Source organism: Clarias gariepinus, chromosome 23 (assembly GCF_024256425.1).
Source record: "Clarias gariepinus isolate MV-2021 ecotype Netherlands chromosome 23, CGAR_prim_01v2, whole genome shotgun sequence".
NCBI classification, from domain to species: domain Eukaryota; kingdom Metazoa; phylum Chordata; class Actinopteri; order Siluriformes; family Clariidae; genus Clarias; species Clarias gariepinus.
The window spans coordinates 1,888,478-1,905,080 of record NC_071122.1 but is presented as its reverse complement, the minus strand read 5'-3'; positions in this window follow the sequence as shown (position 1 = coordinate 1,905,080).

Genomic DNA, 16,603 nt, shown 5'->3' with positions numbered 1-16,603 from the left:
TTAAATCCAAAGTGTGACCTGCTTTATGAGTGGGTCCTACTACACACTGATTTACTCCTACCGAGTCCAGTATAGACATAAATGCAGTTCTCAGAGGGTCTTCTGGGTTTTCAAAATGAATATTAAAATCTCCAGCAATTAACACTTTGTCTACAGAAACGACTAGGTTTGAGAGGAAATCTGCAAATTCACTAAGAAATTTAGAGTACGGCCCTGGAGGTCTGTAAATGATAATTAGTGGGATCGATGTGTTGGGTAGCAAGCATGAAAAATACGGAAACTGTTGTAGAAATTGACAAAATTTAAATAGAAATGTCAGAGGAGTGTGCAAATACAGGATGAATAAAGGTGAAGATGTAATGACAATAAAAGTGCAATGTGCAAGAGTGTGCAAAATGAAATGAAATAGAAATGTCCGCGGTGAATTGCAAATGGGCATAAATGTTCAAATGTATAATGTCCATAAATGGTCCATAAATGTCTCTTTGGTGTGAGCAAATGTCCATGAAGTGCAGTGTGAAACAAGAATGTTTTATTCCGGTATGGTGTTCTGGTTAAGAGACCATATCGCCTGCAAGAAAAAACTCCTCCCCAGTCTCTCTGTGTTGGCCTTCAGGAAACAGAAGTGCTTTCTGACCACCACAGACAAAACAACCCATTGTCCTTCACAATCTTCCTGGCCTTGGTCAAGCACCGCTTGCTGTAGATTGAGTGCAGGTTAGGAAGCTCAGTGCGTATGGTGAGCTCAGCTGATCTCACCACCCCCTGTAGAGCTCATTTGTCCTGCATAGTGCTGTTCCAGGTTGTGATGTTTCCCACCAGGATGCTCAGGAGTATGAAGTGCATATGGTGCAGGAGTAAAAGTTCCTAAGCACCCTGAAGGGCAGTCTGAAGTCTATCAAGCGTCTAAGGTGGTAGAGACGCTGCCGACCTTTTTCACCACGGTGTTGATATGACAGGACCATGACAGGTTTTGTGTGATGTGAACAACGAGGTATTAAAAGCTGTTCTCCAGATTTTCAATCTTCTCCAAGTAGGCCGTCTTGTTGTTAGAGATCAGGCCCACCACGACAGTGTCGTCAGCAAACTTGATGATCATGGTAGAGTTGGTAGTGACCACGCAGTCATGTGTATACAATGAGTACAACAGGGGGCCAAGAACACTGGGGGGGCGACAGTGCTGAGAGTGAGGGAGGCTGAGATTCTTACTGCCTGTGTTCTGCCAGGAAAATTATAGTATTAAACGCTGAAGTGTAGTCCACAAAGAGCATCTTTTAAAATAATTCCCCTTTCTAGTGTCCAGGTGAGAGAGATGTGTGAATGAGGTCCAGGTAGCCTGAACGATGTGTGAATGAGGTGACAGATGGCATCATGAGTTGAACGGTTTGGACGGTAAGTAAACTGTAAAGAGTCAGGGTAGTGAAGAGATGATGAAGTCTCTGACCAGCCACTTAAAGCACTTCATCACTACTGAAGTCAGGGCGATAATCGTTTAGGAAGACAGGATAGGGTTTCTTTAGGACAGGAACAGTGATGGACTCTTTAAAGCATGTAGGGATTACCAACTGGGATAAGGAGAGGTTGAATATCTCTGTAAACACAAGTTCTAGCCAGTCTGCACAGGCTCTAGGAACTCGACCTGAGATGCTGTCTGGTCCTGCTGCTTTCCTGGTGTTTACTTTACTGAATGCTCTCCTCACGTCATGCTCAAAGATGATAAATGAATTTTTGGTGCTGGCATTCTGTTCCTGTCTGCAGCCGATGGCACCGCCAGCGTCTTTAGCTGCAGCTTCAAAGAGAGCATAGAAGGTGTTTAGCTTGTCTGCCAGAGCCATCGGGCATTGTAGTGTGTTATTGTCCTTAATCCGTGCCACAGGCTCCTAGTGTGTTGGAGCTGTGACTCTAGGTTCCTCCCGTACCGCTGGTTCACCTCCTTCAATGGAGGTACATGATGAATTAATTAGTAAATGGACATTGGGTGTGCAGGAGCATGTAAGAGGAGCAGTGCTCGCGCTGTTGCACCAGCTGTTGTTCACGATTAAACACACAGCGCCTCCCCTTGAATTCCCTGAGTTCCATGTTCTGTCCTTGCGGTAAACTGGCTGGCTAGATGGCGTGGTCCGGCACCACTGGGTTCAGCCATGTCTTGGTGGAATAGAGGAGATTGCAGTCCTAAATGTCTCTCTGGAACTTTACCCTGGACCTGAGGTCATTGAGTATGTTTGGATGCTGTCTTCCTCACTCTCATTGATCACTCAGGTTTGCTGACGGTGAGGTGATTGTTTGCTTTACATGTCAGGAAGCCCTCATGTTTGTGTTTCCTTCTGGCTCTCCCTTTTAGTTATGCTGTCATAGTTAGTCCTGCCGGAGTCTCTGCTTGCACTCTACAGTTAATATACATTCACATTATACATTGTGTGACTGTGACCATACCTAACTGCCATCTCTCCTCTTCTTCTCTTTCCCCCCCTCTTTCTTTTTCCTCTCTCCTCCTGTCTCCCCCTTTCACTCTTTCTCTGTCTCTCTGTCGAGCTACACATGTCGTTCCTGAGCTGCCAGTGATCCAGACTCCCTCTGCCCTCCGGACCTGTCTGACCCATCCTGGTGCCCCGCTTCTGGCTGAAGATCTCGTCACATGGATGCCCCGTGTGTCTCTCTGGGATGCGTCTGGTGTCTGGGAATGATTCTCTCTACCTAGAAAATGGTTCTGGCCTTGACTGGTGTTGGCAACTGTTTCTCTGGGGACTTGACAGTTCGATAGTTCATGACTGGAACTTCTTACAAGTCTACCTGGGTCTTCAATAACTACCTGGACTCCATATTAACATCAATTAACATCAGCTATTATAGCTGAACTGCCTCCCACCCTACACACTGTATAAATGCAGATCATTTACTGCTTTCTGTTTCACCCAAATGAGGATGGGTTCCCTGTTGAGTCTGGTTCCTCTCAAGGTTTCTTCCTATTACCATCTCAGGGAGTTTTTCCTTGCCACTGTCGCCCTCGGCTTGCTCACCAGGGACAAACTGACCATTTTGATTCATACAAATTCACATTTCATACAAACTTAAATAATTATTTTGACTGTGTAAAGCTGCTTTGCGGCAATGAAAATTGCTAAAAGCGCTATACAAATAAAATTGAATTCAATTGAATTGAATTGAGCTTGTTCTCCAGCGACAGGGCTGACTCTCAGCCTGTTCCTGATGCTGGCTTATTTCCCCTGGGTCCGCAGCTTTGGGTCGCGTCCTTTGTTCTCCCTCAGGCTCTCAAGCCAACCAACTTGGATCCGGGGTTAAAAACTTCAAATTGTGAGTACGTTAAAAACCAATAAACATAAGAGTATCTCTATCTTACTTAATGCACTCAATGGGGAATATTTTGCCGATTTTAAGTTTTAACTAATTTAAAAAAGAAAAACAAAAAAAGAGGTCAGAACAGTTGTGACGGCAGCCAACTTCAGCAGCGCCATCTTTGAATTAACGTTCCAAGGAAAAGATTCCAACAAAATAAACGTTTGTACCTAATAAACTGGTACTATACAGTGGGAGAAATAAGTATTTGATCCCCTGCAGAAGTTTAACCACTTACAAAGAAATGAAGGGTTTATAATTTTTATCATCGGTTTATGGTACAGGATAGAGACAGAATATCAAGCAAAAATCCAGAAAAAGCACACAATAAAAATGTTATAAATCGATTTGCATTTCAGTGAGGGAAATAAGTATTTGATCCTCAAGTGAAACATGACTTAGTACACATGACTACAAGACTTTACTTGTAGTTGGTTACTTGGTTTGCACACATCTCAGGACGCATTTTGATCCACTATTCCTCAAAGATTTTCTCTTACTTTTTAAGATTTCTTGCCTGCCACTTGGCAACTCAAAGTTTCGTCTCTCTCCATAGGTTTTCTATTGGATTAAGGTCTGAAGACTGGCTAAGCCACTCTATGACCTTAATGTGATTGTTCTTGAGCCACTCCTGTGTTGCCTTGGCAATATTTTTTGGGTCATTGTCATGCTGGAAGACCCATCCACGACGCATCTTCAGGAGGTTCTCGTCCAAAGTGTTACAATACATGGCCCAACCATTAACCCCTCAATGCAGCAAAATCCATCTGTACCTTAAGCATGAAACCAGCCCTAAAGCATGATGTTTTCACATTCGTGCTTGACTGTAGAGATGGTGTTCTTGGGGTCATAGTCAGCATTTTTTTCTTTAAAAATAGATGCCTAAGAGAGCTAAATTTTGGTCTCACATTATCCCAATCCTTCTGTTCATTGGCAAACTTCAGATGGGCCTGTACATGTGCATTTTTGGGTAGGGGGACCTTGCTGCACTGATTTCAATTCTTAGCGGCGTATCATGTTACCAATGTTTTGTTTGGTGACTGTGTCCTGCACTGATCCCTCATTTTTCTTATGATTATTCTTACCCCATGAGGTGAAATCTTGCATTTAGCTTCAGACTGAGGGCGATTGATGGTTACTTTGTATTTCTTCCATTTGCAAATAATTACTCCAACAGCTGTCTCCTTTTCACCAAGCTTCTAGCTCATGGTCTTGTTAGGAGCACCTTCTTAAATTAATATCTGTACATTTGAGCACATAACCAGTCTGTGGGAGCCAGAATTATTGGTGTTTGCTTGGGGATCAAATACTTATTTCCCTCACTGAAATGCAAATCGATTTATAACATTTGTATTGTGTGCTTTTTCAGGATTTTGCTTGATATTATGTCTCTATCCTGTACCATAAACTGATGATAAAAATTATAAACCCTTCATTTCTTTGTAAGCGGGCAAACTAAAATTTGCAGGGGATCAAATACTTATTTCCCCCACTGTACCACTGTATGTGCATATATAGGGGTGAGCTACAATTTTGTGATCATCTAGCTCCTTGCTCCTGCTAATCACAATCCATTGTTTTCAACTATGACAGTAACTCAGCTTAACACTATCCATGCAAAAGAAACAAACCACCATAAAACACACCACACTACACCACACCACCATAAACCAGACCACATTACACAACACCACACTACACTAGACCACCAGAAACAACACCACAGGGCAACAAACCCCTCCACAAAACAGTACACCACACAACACCACCCAACAGCATACCACCCACATTACACCACACCACATGACGCTACACCACACCACACCACTGTAACGCTTAGGTTTTATTTTTAAGTTAATTACACGATAACAGGGTCTTAAATCTATATAAGGGCTAATATTATTCACTTCCAGTGTTTCTTGCGGAGCAAGGAAAGACACACTACAACACTAACTTCCAAACAATATCTCTCTCTCTCATCCAAAAAGCAGCGCGCTGTCTCATCTCTCCGTGTCGGGTCCTTTGCCGGTTCCGGCTTTATACCGTCACACGTGACCCAAACGCCGCTTTCGGGTTCCCTCACGCATGTGGACCCGAACACGAGTCATGGGACAAAGTAAACTGTTTCAGGCACATTTCCTTGTGCATTTGAGCAGCATTAGCTCCTTGATTATTAGCACTCTATTAGAAATGACCCTTTATGTGGCCGCGCTACACCACACCACACCACTCTACATCACATCAAACCACATTACACAGCACCACACCACAGTACATTACACCACACCACACATCATACAATTATATTTACAGCATTTAGCAATCAGCTTTATTCAGAGCAACCAACAGAATTGCTTCATCAATAACACATCCTCATGCTAGTACAAACATCTCAGGGTCTGAGAATCTTCATAATTTAAAAGTTGGACAGGCAGAAGTTAGTATAATGAGGTAGTCAAAAACAGATTTTTTTTTAAAAATAATAATGTGCAGATGATGTAGAGTACAGGTTTAGTGAGACCACGTCAGGTTAAGCTGACCCTGATCTGACGGATCCGATGAGATTATTACCAGAACCATCTGCTCCTGATCTTTTACACGAAGCTACTTCACTCATTATTTGACAGTAAAGAAGACAAGCTGGCAATGCTAATTTGTGCTCCAGCGAAGCTATGTTTATCTTAAACATGTCTCTCAATCCAGAAAATAACCAAGCTATTGATAATACATGTGCTGTTCAATTTAAAATGAAACAGTTAATATTTAAGTGAAGCCAAGACATTCGGCTTTAATCCAATGGGTTTGGCAAAAGCACAACATTAACCATTCAGAAATTACAACCATTTTTTATACACACATCCAGTAGTGGAACAAATTAATATAATTACAAATATAAGGATTGCATTTTTGTTGTATGCCTTAAATTAAAGCTGAAAGTATTATCGTTGCTCAAATCTTGAGCGTTTCATTTCAAATTCGACGTGGTGGTGTACAGAGGCCAAATGCAAAAAAAGGCTTCTCCTTTTTCCAATAACTATGGACCTGGCTGCATTAATGTATATACCATGCACCAAGTAAACATAATTTGTTATAGTATTAAACTGTGTGCATTTTGAGCTCGCTAATCCCTCTAAAAAACTGCTAAGGTTATTGAATATGATGTATGTTTAAGGCATCGTTATGGCTAGATGTGTCTCTCTGGTGTGCCCGGGCTCACGCCACCATGATTGGCCCAAGCACCTGCGCCATCGCCAGTTGTGCACATTATACAACATTTGTACCTTTTGAGCATGTTAAAACCTCCAAAAAGCCCCGGTTGCTGGGTTGATGTTGGCTGGGTTTGGTGGCGATCGTAATGGCGCAGGTGCTTGAGTGTAGGATGTATGAGTGTGTTTGTGCATGCTTAAAAAAAGGATCACACTTAATGTTACTCAATGTGATGTCAGTAAATGTGATGTCACTCAATGTAATTACAATTAATATGATGGCCCATCGCCACCCAGGCACACGAGAAAGTTAGTGGGCACATGCATTTACCATGTACCAATGTCATTATGACATAATTTTAGAAAAAGGGGAATTTTATGTTAGACCTCCAAAAAGCCCTTGATGCTGGAAAAAAGCATCAAACTATAATGCAACTCAATATGATGTACTACAGAAAGTTATTAACCACTTTCGGCATAAGTTTAAAGCCTCGTTACACAGCTGACCCATTTGAGATATAAAAAATTCCTCTGCCATTTTGCATCCTCAGTATTTTGAGATGGCATAGGCCTGGTTTGGTGGCAATCGTATAAATTCCCTAGAAAGGTGTATCAAAATCATGTGCTTGGGTCCTAATTCACATATAATGATATAATAGGGCTAATGCCATAGTGCTTGAGCCCTAAATATAGTTGCAAGCAACGATGAGCCGGGCCCATGCATCCTACGTGTGTGTGTGTGTGTGTGTGTGTGTGTGTGTGTGTGAAGCTAAAGTAAGAGGAGAGTAGGAATTAGCCCCCTCCCCTCCGTCTTCTCATCTTACACAGTAAACCTTCCTTCACTCTTATTTGGGATTCACACAAACTTTATGTACAGCTGTACACATACGCATACAAACCCAAAATAAAACATGTTTTACACGCACACACGTGGTCATAGAGTTATAGTAAACAGTACACGCATGCACAGATGTTAATTATACCAGTGAGAGATGGGCAGTAAGACCGAGCAGGAGAGACGATTACCCACAATTCCCACAGGAGAGAGCAAAAACATTGGCTTAGTTGTGATCACACGACGCTCGGCGTCGAAACAAGAAGCGGATGTGTGATACATGATACTTGGTACTCGTAAACCGAGACTTGTTCGTTTTTCAAATTTGAATTAATTAAAAGTCTTTGCTCGTCTTGCAAAACTCTCGCATACCGCATTACTCGCAATCCGAGGTTTCACTGTAATGGGAAGGTTTGATATCAGCCTGTAATTGGTCAGCTGATGGGGGTTGAGGTTTCTTAAAAATGGTTTAATAATTTAAAAGATTTCGGAACATATCCACTGCTGAGTAAAGAGTTAACTGTGACGCAATATGAAAGGTGAAAGGCATCCTAATGGTGGTAGATTTCAACCAGTCTAAATGAGTTTTTTGAGCATGTTAAGAGCCCCAAAAAACCTGAGTGTTGAAAAAACGTTTTTAGAAGAACAAATGGGCCCTTAGGCACTTTAACAACATAGGAATGATGTCATAGTTCTTGGGCTCTAAAATAAATAATCCGTAGAAGAAAAACAGGACCCTCACACATTTATGACATCAGCGCTATTAAAACAGCATTATCAGAACGATGGCGATGGCGTCATGACTTCCGTACTAGTGGCCGAAGTTAACAAGACAAAGGGTGTCAGTGGAAATTGGACTACAGTTGGTTGAAGAAGGAGAGGATGAAAGCATGTTCATAGGCAGAGAGAGGAAAGGCAAGAGTTTAGGAGTGACAGTAGGAACTTTGAATGCTGGGACTATGACAGGGAAGGCAATAGGGTTGGTTGACATGGTGCAAAGAAGGAAGTTGGATATACTGTATGTCCAGCATACCAGGTGGAAGCGTAGCAAGGCTAGAAGCTTAGAAGCAGGGTTCAATTTGTTTTACAATGGTGTGGATAGAAAAAGAAATTAAATAGGAGTTATCCTAAAAGAGGAGTTTGTAACGAATGTTCTGGAGGTGAAAAGAGTATCAGATATGGTGATGAGTCTGAAGATGGAAATTGAAGGAGTGATATAAGTTAGAAGAGAAGGAGAAATTCTGGAGTGAGTTAGATGAAGAATGTGATAGGCAGGTTTGGTCTTTAGGACAGGAATGCAAAAGGACAGATGGTGGTGGACTTTGGAAAGAGGATGAAAATGACAATAGTGAGTACTATTTTACAGAAGAAGCAGGAACATAGGGTGACATAAAAGTGGAGGAAGAAGCACTCAGGTGGACTAAAACTTGTGCTGATGTTGTAATCTGAAAGAAATCAGTGGCTGGAAAGTATTGGTAAGGAAGAGTATAGCCAGACAACACAGGATTGTGATGTGTAAAATGACCCTGGTGGTGAAAAGGTGAAGAGGATAAAGTGGTGGAAGTTAAAAAACAAGAAGTAATTTTAGGTAGGATTTGAGGCAAGCTCTGGGTGGTCAGGGGTGGTCAGCTAGTGTGTAGTTAGAAGGCAGGTAGGAGGATACTTAGTGTATCATCAGGAAAGGGAAAAGTGGACACTTTGAAGACTTGGTGGTGGAATGAAGAAATCCAGGAGTGTATACAGAGAAAGAGATTTGCTAAGAAGAAGTGAGACACTGAGAGGACTGAAGAAAGTACACAGGAGTACAAAGAGCATATGAGGACTTGTATGCTAGGGTGGACAGTAAGGAGGGATAGGTGGATCAGTACAGGTTATTGCGTGCTCTCATGCCCAAATTTCCAGATTTCCTTTCTGCCCTGACTTTTAAACCTCGACCCATGCTCAGTTTCACGGTCTCGCTCACATTTCACAATTTGAATTTTTGCTTTTTTCGGATTTCTAGATATCAACTCTCGCTCTTGTTTCACAACCATAATTCTAAATGAAAGACTTTCCTGGGACCTGCCCATTTGCAGACTAATATGGCGGTGCGTACACATCATGAGGCTCAGCGTCTCTCCAGATTTGCTGTATTTGTGCTTATTTATGCTCATATTTACACACTTTTCTCCTGCATGCTTGCACAATTCAGCTTTGCGAGTATAATCTACAACAGACAGTCACTTTTGGACATGAATAACATTTGCATAAATTCTGTTTCTGCAGCTAGCAGACAGGTAATTTAACCTGTCTGTATGCTCCCTGGCCTGGGCTCTGGGTAGTCACTGATTAACTAGGCCTCTTCTAAGACTATGCGCTATACTACAAGAAATGAGAGCAGCACCTTCCCGAGTAGGACGGACACTGTCCCGCACTAACAGACCACTAACTACTGTGTCCAGTTATGGGCAAGATATTGTACGGAATGTGCAGATGCAGAATAGTGTGCAAGGTTGCAGTTCAAAGTTCACAGTACTCTGGTGTGCAAAATGTACAAATAGCCATATGTAATATGTGAATGTGTGTAATGTTCTGTAGTGTGCAAGTGTGCCATATGAGCAATGTGGTGGGTAGTGAAAAAAGCAGGGGCAGTCTAAAGTCTCAAGCATCTGAGATGGCAGAGACGGTGCCGGACCATTTTCGGGTCCTGCGTGATGTGAACACCGATGTATTTGAAGCTGTCCACTCTCTCCACAGGGCTTTCCTTGATGACAGGGGTCTTGTAGTTTAATTCAATTCAATTCAATTTTATTTGTATAAAGTCGCATAATAATAAAGAATTATTTAAGTTTGTATGAAATGTGAATTTGTATGAATCAAAATGGTCAGTTTGTCCCTGGTGAGCAAGCCGAGGGCGACAGTGGCAAGGAAAAACTCCCTGAGATAGTAATAGGAAGAAACCTTGAGAGGAACCAGACTCAACAGGGAACCCATCCTCATCTGGGTGAAACAGAAAGCAGTAAATGATCTGCATTTATACAGTGTGTAGGGTGGGAGGCAGTTCAGCTATAATAGCTGATGTTAATTGATGTTAATATGGAGTCCAGGTAGTTATTGAAGACCCAGGTAGACTTGTAAGAAGTTCCAGTCCTGAACTATCGAACTGTCAAGTCCCCAGAGAAACAGTTGCCAACACCAGTCAAGGCCAGAACCATCTTCTAGGTAGAGAGAATCATCCCCAGACACCAGACGCATCCCAGAGAGACACACGGGGCATCCATGTGACGAGATCTTCAGCCAGAAGCGGGGCACCAGGATGGGTCAGACAGGTCCGGAGGGCAGAGGGAGTCTGGATCACTGGCAGCTCAGGAACGACATGTGTAGCTCGACAGAGAGAGAGAAAGAGTGAAAGGGGAAGACAGGAGGAGAGAGGAAAGAGAAAGCGTAGGTCGTTCCCCTGGCACCAGGTCTCCAGATACCTAATCTCCTCCAGGTAGGCCGTCTTGTCGTAGTCAGACATCAGGCCCACCACGGTAGTGTCGTTAGCAAACTCAATAATGGTGGTGGAGTTGGTAGTAGTTCCAATTTTTAGCATAATTCAGAAAGCCCTTTTGCAGCCTTATCGGCACCACATCCAGGCTTTCTTTAGGTTTTTACCCCAGAGTAATGGGCAAGGCATTAATCAAGAGCTCGAGAAATCATTGGGATGCATGGCCTAACGTAGTGTAGCGACGTATGCCATGGAGAGGTATGCCCATAATACACTCCTCACTTCCTTCACCAGAATGCCCCCCTTCCAATGCTGCCTTGGTTACCAAACACCACTATTCCCCAATAGTGTTTATTTCATCAAATGAAAATAATGACTGAAAATATTGGTCGACAAGCTTGTTTCCTATAACTAAGACAAGACAATGACGAAACATCACAGATATCAATGAACAGTGACAAAATCAACAGCCAATATGTTTAAAAAAAAATAAAAACTAATAAAACTGTTTTTATTTTCATCAACATTTAATTTTTGTTACAATCCACTGCAATACGGTGTTCATTCATTATGGCATGAGCAGCAGTATTTCCTGCGTCTAGCATATCATATTAACCCAGAGAAAAAAATTGCTGATTTTATGCCAGATACCCTTCATGACACAACCTCCTATTTTATCTAGGCTTGGGACAGGCACTGCATGCAGTGGCTGGGTAGTATGGGGTGTGGCAGCCCACCGACAGTGGGACTTGAACCTTAAAGTGTAGTGTAGTGTAGTGTAGTGTAGTATAATAAAATATAATATAATATAATATAATATAATATAATATAATATAATATAATATATTTGCAAGCAATGATGAGTGGGCCCAAGCACCTGTGCCATCGCCACCCAGGCGCACCACACAACCTGTGTGACTTTTGAGCATACTGAGACCCCTAAAAAGCCCCAGATGCTGATGTTACTGAATATGGGATAAGCTAAAGGCATTGTCCTGGCTGGACGTGTCTTTCTGGTGCGCCTGGTGCCAATGTGTGTAAAATATGTGTCTAGAGTATGTGTAGGAGGTGTGGTGTATGCATTCAATAGTGTTGATGTAATATATTGTATGTGCGTTTTGCAAATGACCCAAAATATCTGACCTCGTGTTGAGTTGAATCAATGACATGCATAGTGAAAACTGTTCAGCTCAGAGCTAGAAGTGTACAGATTTATATGTGCAAGTGTGTATGACCTAAAAAATCTTCTGTGTTACCCTCAAAAGGGCCCGGATGATTGAAAATAAAATCCTTAGGAGAACAAAAGAGCCCTCGCACATTTATAACATCAGCACTATCAAAACAGCATTATCATAGTGATGGCCATAATGTCCTAGTGCTAGCATGATGGTGTCATGGTGCTTGTGCCCTAAATATAACAAAAAGAGTCAGATTAGTCAGTTAAAGTAAAAAATAGTTTTTTGTAATGCAGGTGGTGTTTGGTACACTGTAAACTATTTTGCGTGAGCATGTTCGTTAGTGAGGGAATTGCTTAAAAAGTGATTGCAAAACAAGTTCAAAAGAAAAGAAGTAATAAGTTTTGTGAAAAGTTACTCCTAGTGTCGCCTAAGTCCTCCCTCCCACCCATAGCCAGCAGAGGCCGTTGGTGTCTCTGAAGACCACTTGTTTACTGATAATCTCTTAATCATCCTGTCCAATTCTTTTTCCCCGAATTTCTCCCCAATCTAGTCGTAGTCAATTCCTCCCAGTCACTAGGGGGCTCCACATTAAGGCTACTACTACCACTCAGTCGGGAGGGCCGAAGACTATCCCGTGTTTCCTCCGAACCACGTGACGCGAGCCGACCGCATCTTTTCGAACTGCTCGCTCACGCACCGTTAGGGGCGGAGTAACACACTCGGAGAAAAGCGCTAGCCACTCCTTCCGCGTGCGCGAGCTCACACCTGATTGAGGCTGTGGAGCCGTGATGAATGTGGGAGCGCAAGTACCTCTCATCCCTCCCCCCTGAGAGAGCTCGGCCAATCAGCTCTCTCTGTGCCTCCGGCTGTGAGAGGAAAACAGCATCACCCGGGGTTCGAACCAGCGATCTCCGGATGATAGGGCGAGCGCTTTACCACTGTGTCACTCGGAGGCATTATGTCACAACATTTAAATAGTTTTTTTTCAAGGCTACACAACTGTTTACTTCCAATCCCTTGAATTTTCACATTGTGCATTCGGAAATACTTTTATTTTCACTGTTAAACATAGGCCCAAGTTCTGCTGTGTTTCTTTACAATTTGATTTCACTAAGCATTTTAGTGATCTCCCTTCACACTAATTCAATAAGTTTTTTAAACCATTTTTCTTCATCAAAGATAATGGTTCACCTCCGTCCATTCACATGGTAATAATGAGTTTAACCTAATTTTAGTAGTTCCAGTAATCCCCTTAGTTGTTTTGTTTGCTTGATGCAATAATTTGACCCTTCTGGTCTGGTGCATACGGGTCTGGGGCTTTGGTGAGTGCTTCTCCAGCATTGTGATGGAGTGATGATCTGATAGGGCCTAAACTGTGGCATGGTGCTGAGGTTTGGTTGGTTTGGGTCTCTTAGGAGTCACAGCCTGATATGGTCCCCTACTGAACTTGCTCAGGTTTGGGTTGTGGTGCAGTCTGCACTTTTCTTCTTACCATGGTTATGAGAGTCATCAGCTGAATTGTCAGCCAGAATTGTCAGTCTGGTCGTTTTGATTGAAGCCGTCAAATGGTATCTCAAGCTGCAGACTGCTCATGAGGTGTGTGTTTAGGCCTAGGAGAATAGGCCCTTCCGGGATCTTGGGCTGACCTGTCTGGTGCTGGTAGTTGTGCTGGCGGGTTAGGGGGCTGCCCTTCCCTCACTGAGCTCCTGGCCTGTATGACTCGGTGCATTGTGTTGCTGCTGTGTGATTGACTGACTTAGAGTTAAATAACTTGTTGCAGCAAAACTCCTTGGTGCCAGACGGCCGGCATACCACACTTTTATTACACAGTTGGCAGACAAATCATAAGACAAACTCAGTATAAAAAAATAGATAATTCATTTTCAATTAAATGTTTTATTTCTATTTTATTAGTATAGCGCTTTTAACAATTGTCATTGTCGCAAAGCAGCTTTACACAATCTACAGAATTATTTAAGTCTGTATGGAATGTGAGTGTGTATAAATCAAAATGAGCAGATTGTCCCTGGAGGTTATCTGAATAGAATAGACCAGGCAAAACATGAATAAAAAATAGTTGAACCATGAAAAAGTCTCAGAATTACAAAATAAAAGGCTTTGTAATGCCTGGTAAGAAAGGCAAAAGGTGTCTACTTCGTATCGAATGTGTGAACTCCTTAGCTGAACTTCTGCTAAGTGTGACTTTAGTGAGACACTAGTGTATAGTACTGTATGTCACTAATTCTATTGTAATACTTGGATAATTTTTTGCACCTTTTCAACAATGTTTAGCACTCATTATTCTGGTGTAAAAGTTTAAATTTAGTTTAAATGTGGTTTAAAAAAACCATGAATAAAGATCACTTAAGCACTTACATGTTACATGGTAAAAAAAAATCAACAGAACAACAACAACAACATTTAATAGTGACAATAAGTGCATTTCCATAGACACACAATGAGATGAGAACTCACAGGATTGGGACCAAACAGCTAAACAGGTCTTTTTTTTAAGAAAAAGCTCCGCCCCCAGCTGTAGTTTTCATAATACGCGGTACTGACAAGCAGCCTGCATCCTTTGATCGAAGTAGGCGTGGCGGATCGTAAGACACTAGCAGTTCGCTCAGGTACTGCGGCGCGAGACCATTTAATGCTTTATATGTCAAGAGTAGTATTTTAAAATCAATGCGAAATTTCACAGGGAGCCAATGGAGTGAAGATAAGATAGGGGTGATGTGCTCATATCTTCTGGTTCTGGTGAGGACTCTCGCTGCTGCATTCTGGACTAGCTGAAGCTTATTTATGCATCTAGCTGAACAACCAGACAGTAAGGCATTACAATAGTCCAACCTAGAGGTGATAAAAGCATGAACTAGTTTTTCTGCGTCGTTTAGCGACAATATATTTCTTATCCTGGCAATATTTCTGAGGTGAAAGAATGCTATCCTGGTAATATTATCTACATGTGCTTCAAATGAAAGGCTGGAATCAATAATCACACCAAGGTCTTTCATTGTTGCATTTGATGGAACAGAAAGGCCATCTAAAGTTACGGTGTGATCTAAAATTTTACTCCTAGCTGTATGCGGTCCTATGACTAGAACTTCTGTCTTATCCGGATTTAGCAGAAGGAAGTTAATTAGCATCCAATTTCTTATGTCCTGCACACATTGCTCAATTTTAGTAAGCTGTTTTTTCTCATCAGGTTTTGCTGAGACATATAACTGTGTATCGTCAGCATAACAATGAATTCCAACCTGTCTGCCAATTTTCATGTGTTTTTGAGCCTGGTAAGACCCCCAAAAAGCCCAAAAAGTTGGGGGGAAAAATATATATATATAGTTGCAAGCAATGATGAGCAAATCTAAGAACCCTTTGTCATCGCCACCCAGGCTTGCGCCCTAAATATTTGTCAAGTCAACTGTCTGTGTGCACACGTGTGTGAGGGTAAGAGATGTACGTGTGTGTGAGTATTAACATTTGTTGTGTGTGTGTGTGTGTGTGTGTGTGTGTGTGTGTGTGTAGAATAGGCGGAATTTTATGTTAAGACCTCTTAAAAGCTGTTGTGTGTGTGTCTGTGTACATGTGTGAGGGTGAAAGATGTCGGTGTGTGAGTGTTAACATTTGTGACGTATGAGTGTGTTTATGCGTGCATGCGTGTGTGTGACTGTGTGTGAGAGAAAGAGACGTGAGTGTGTGTGTTTGTGCGTGTGTGAGTGTTCACTTTTGTGATGTGTACATGTGTACAATAGGACGCAGATGCTGGAAAATATGCATCACACTAACACATGATGTTACTCAATGTGAGGTCACTGAACATGTCACTGATTATAATGTCACTCAATGTAATGCCACACAGAAAGTAAATAACCACTGTCTGACAATGTTCATGGGTTTTTGAGCCTGTTAAGTTCCCGAAAAAGCCCAAAAGGGTGAAAAAAAATCTTTAGGAAAACAAGAGGGTCCTTCGCACCCTATAGTGCTTGGTCCTAATTATACAAAGATAAGCCAAGTAAACAGTGTGTGTTAACAGTGTGAAGTAATGTTACTTCAGTGAATTCTTTTCGAAAGTACTGTACAAGTAAAGTTACCATTATAAACCTACTCAAGTAAAACTAAAAAGGAGCTCAAAAATTTATTCAGAGTAAAAGTTACAGAGTCCCTTTTTTAACAGCGGGGGTGGGAGGAGGCATTCTAGTGTAGTTCAAAAAAGACGAGCGGATAATAGTCTCAAACTAGTTGTTTTTTTATTGAAAGAACACTTTTGCATAATAAAGCTGTTGCCTTTCTTGTGCTTAAAAATCTAAGTGGTTCGCGTAAATATGCTGTTACATCCCCGTCTAGGGTTGGGCCTTACAGCAAAAGAATGGTTCGGGGTTCTATTTTAAACTGCAGAGAAATGGTGGTATATGGCAGAAAGAACTGAACCCAGTCATTAGCTGATGAAATAGTGACGTTTGTATTTCTTTACAAAAATATACACACAACACCAGGATCTGCCTTAGGGTGGACCCAGGGCAAAATAATGAACAAAAGCATATCTGTATTACCTGCAAAAAAA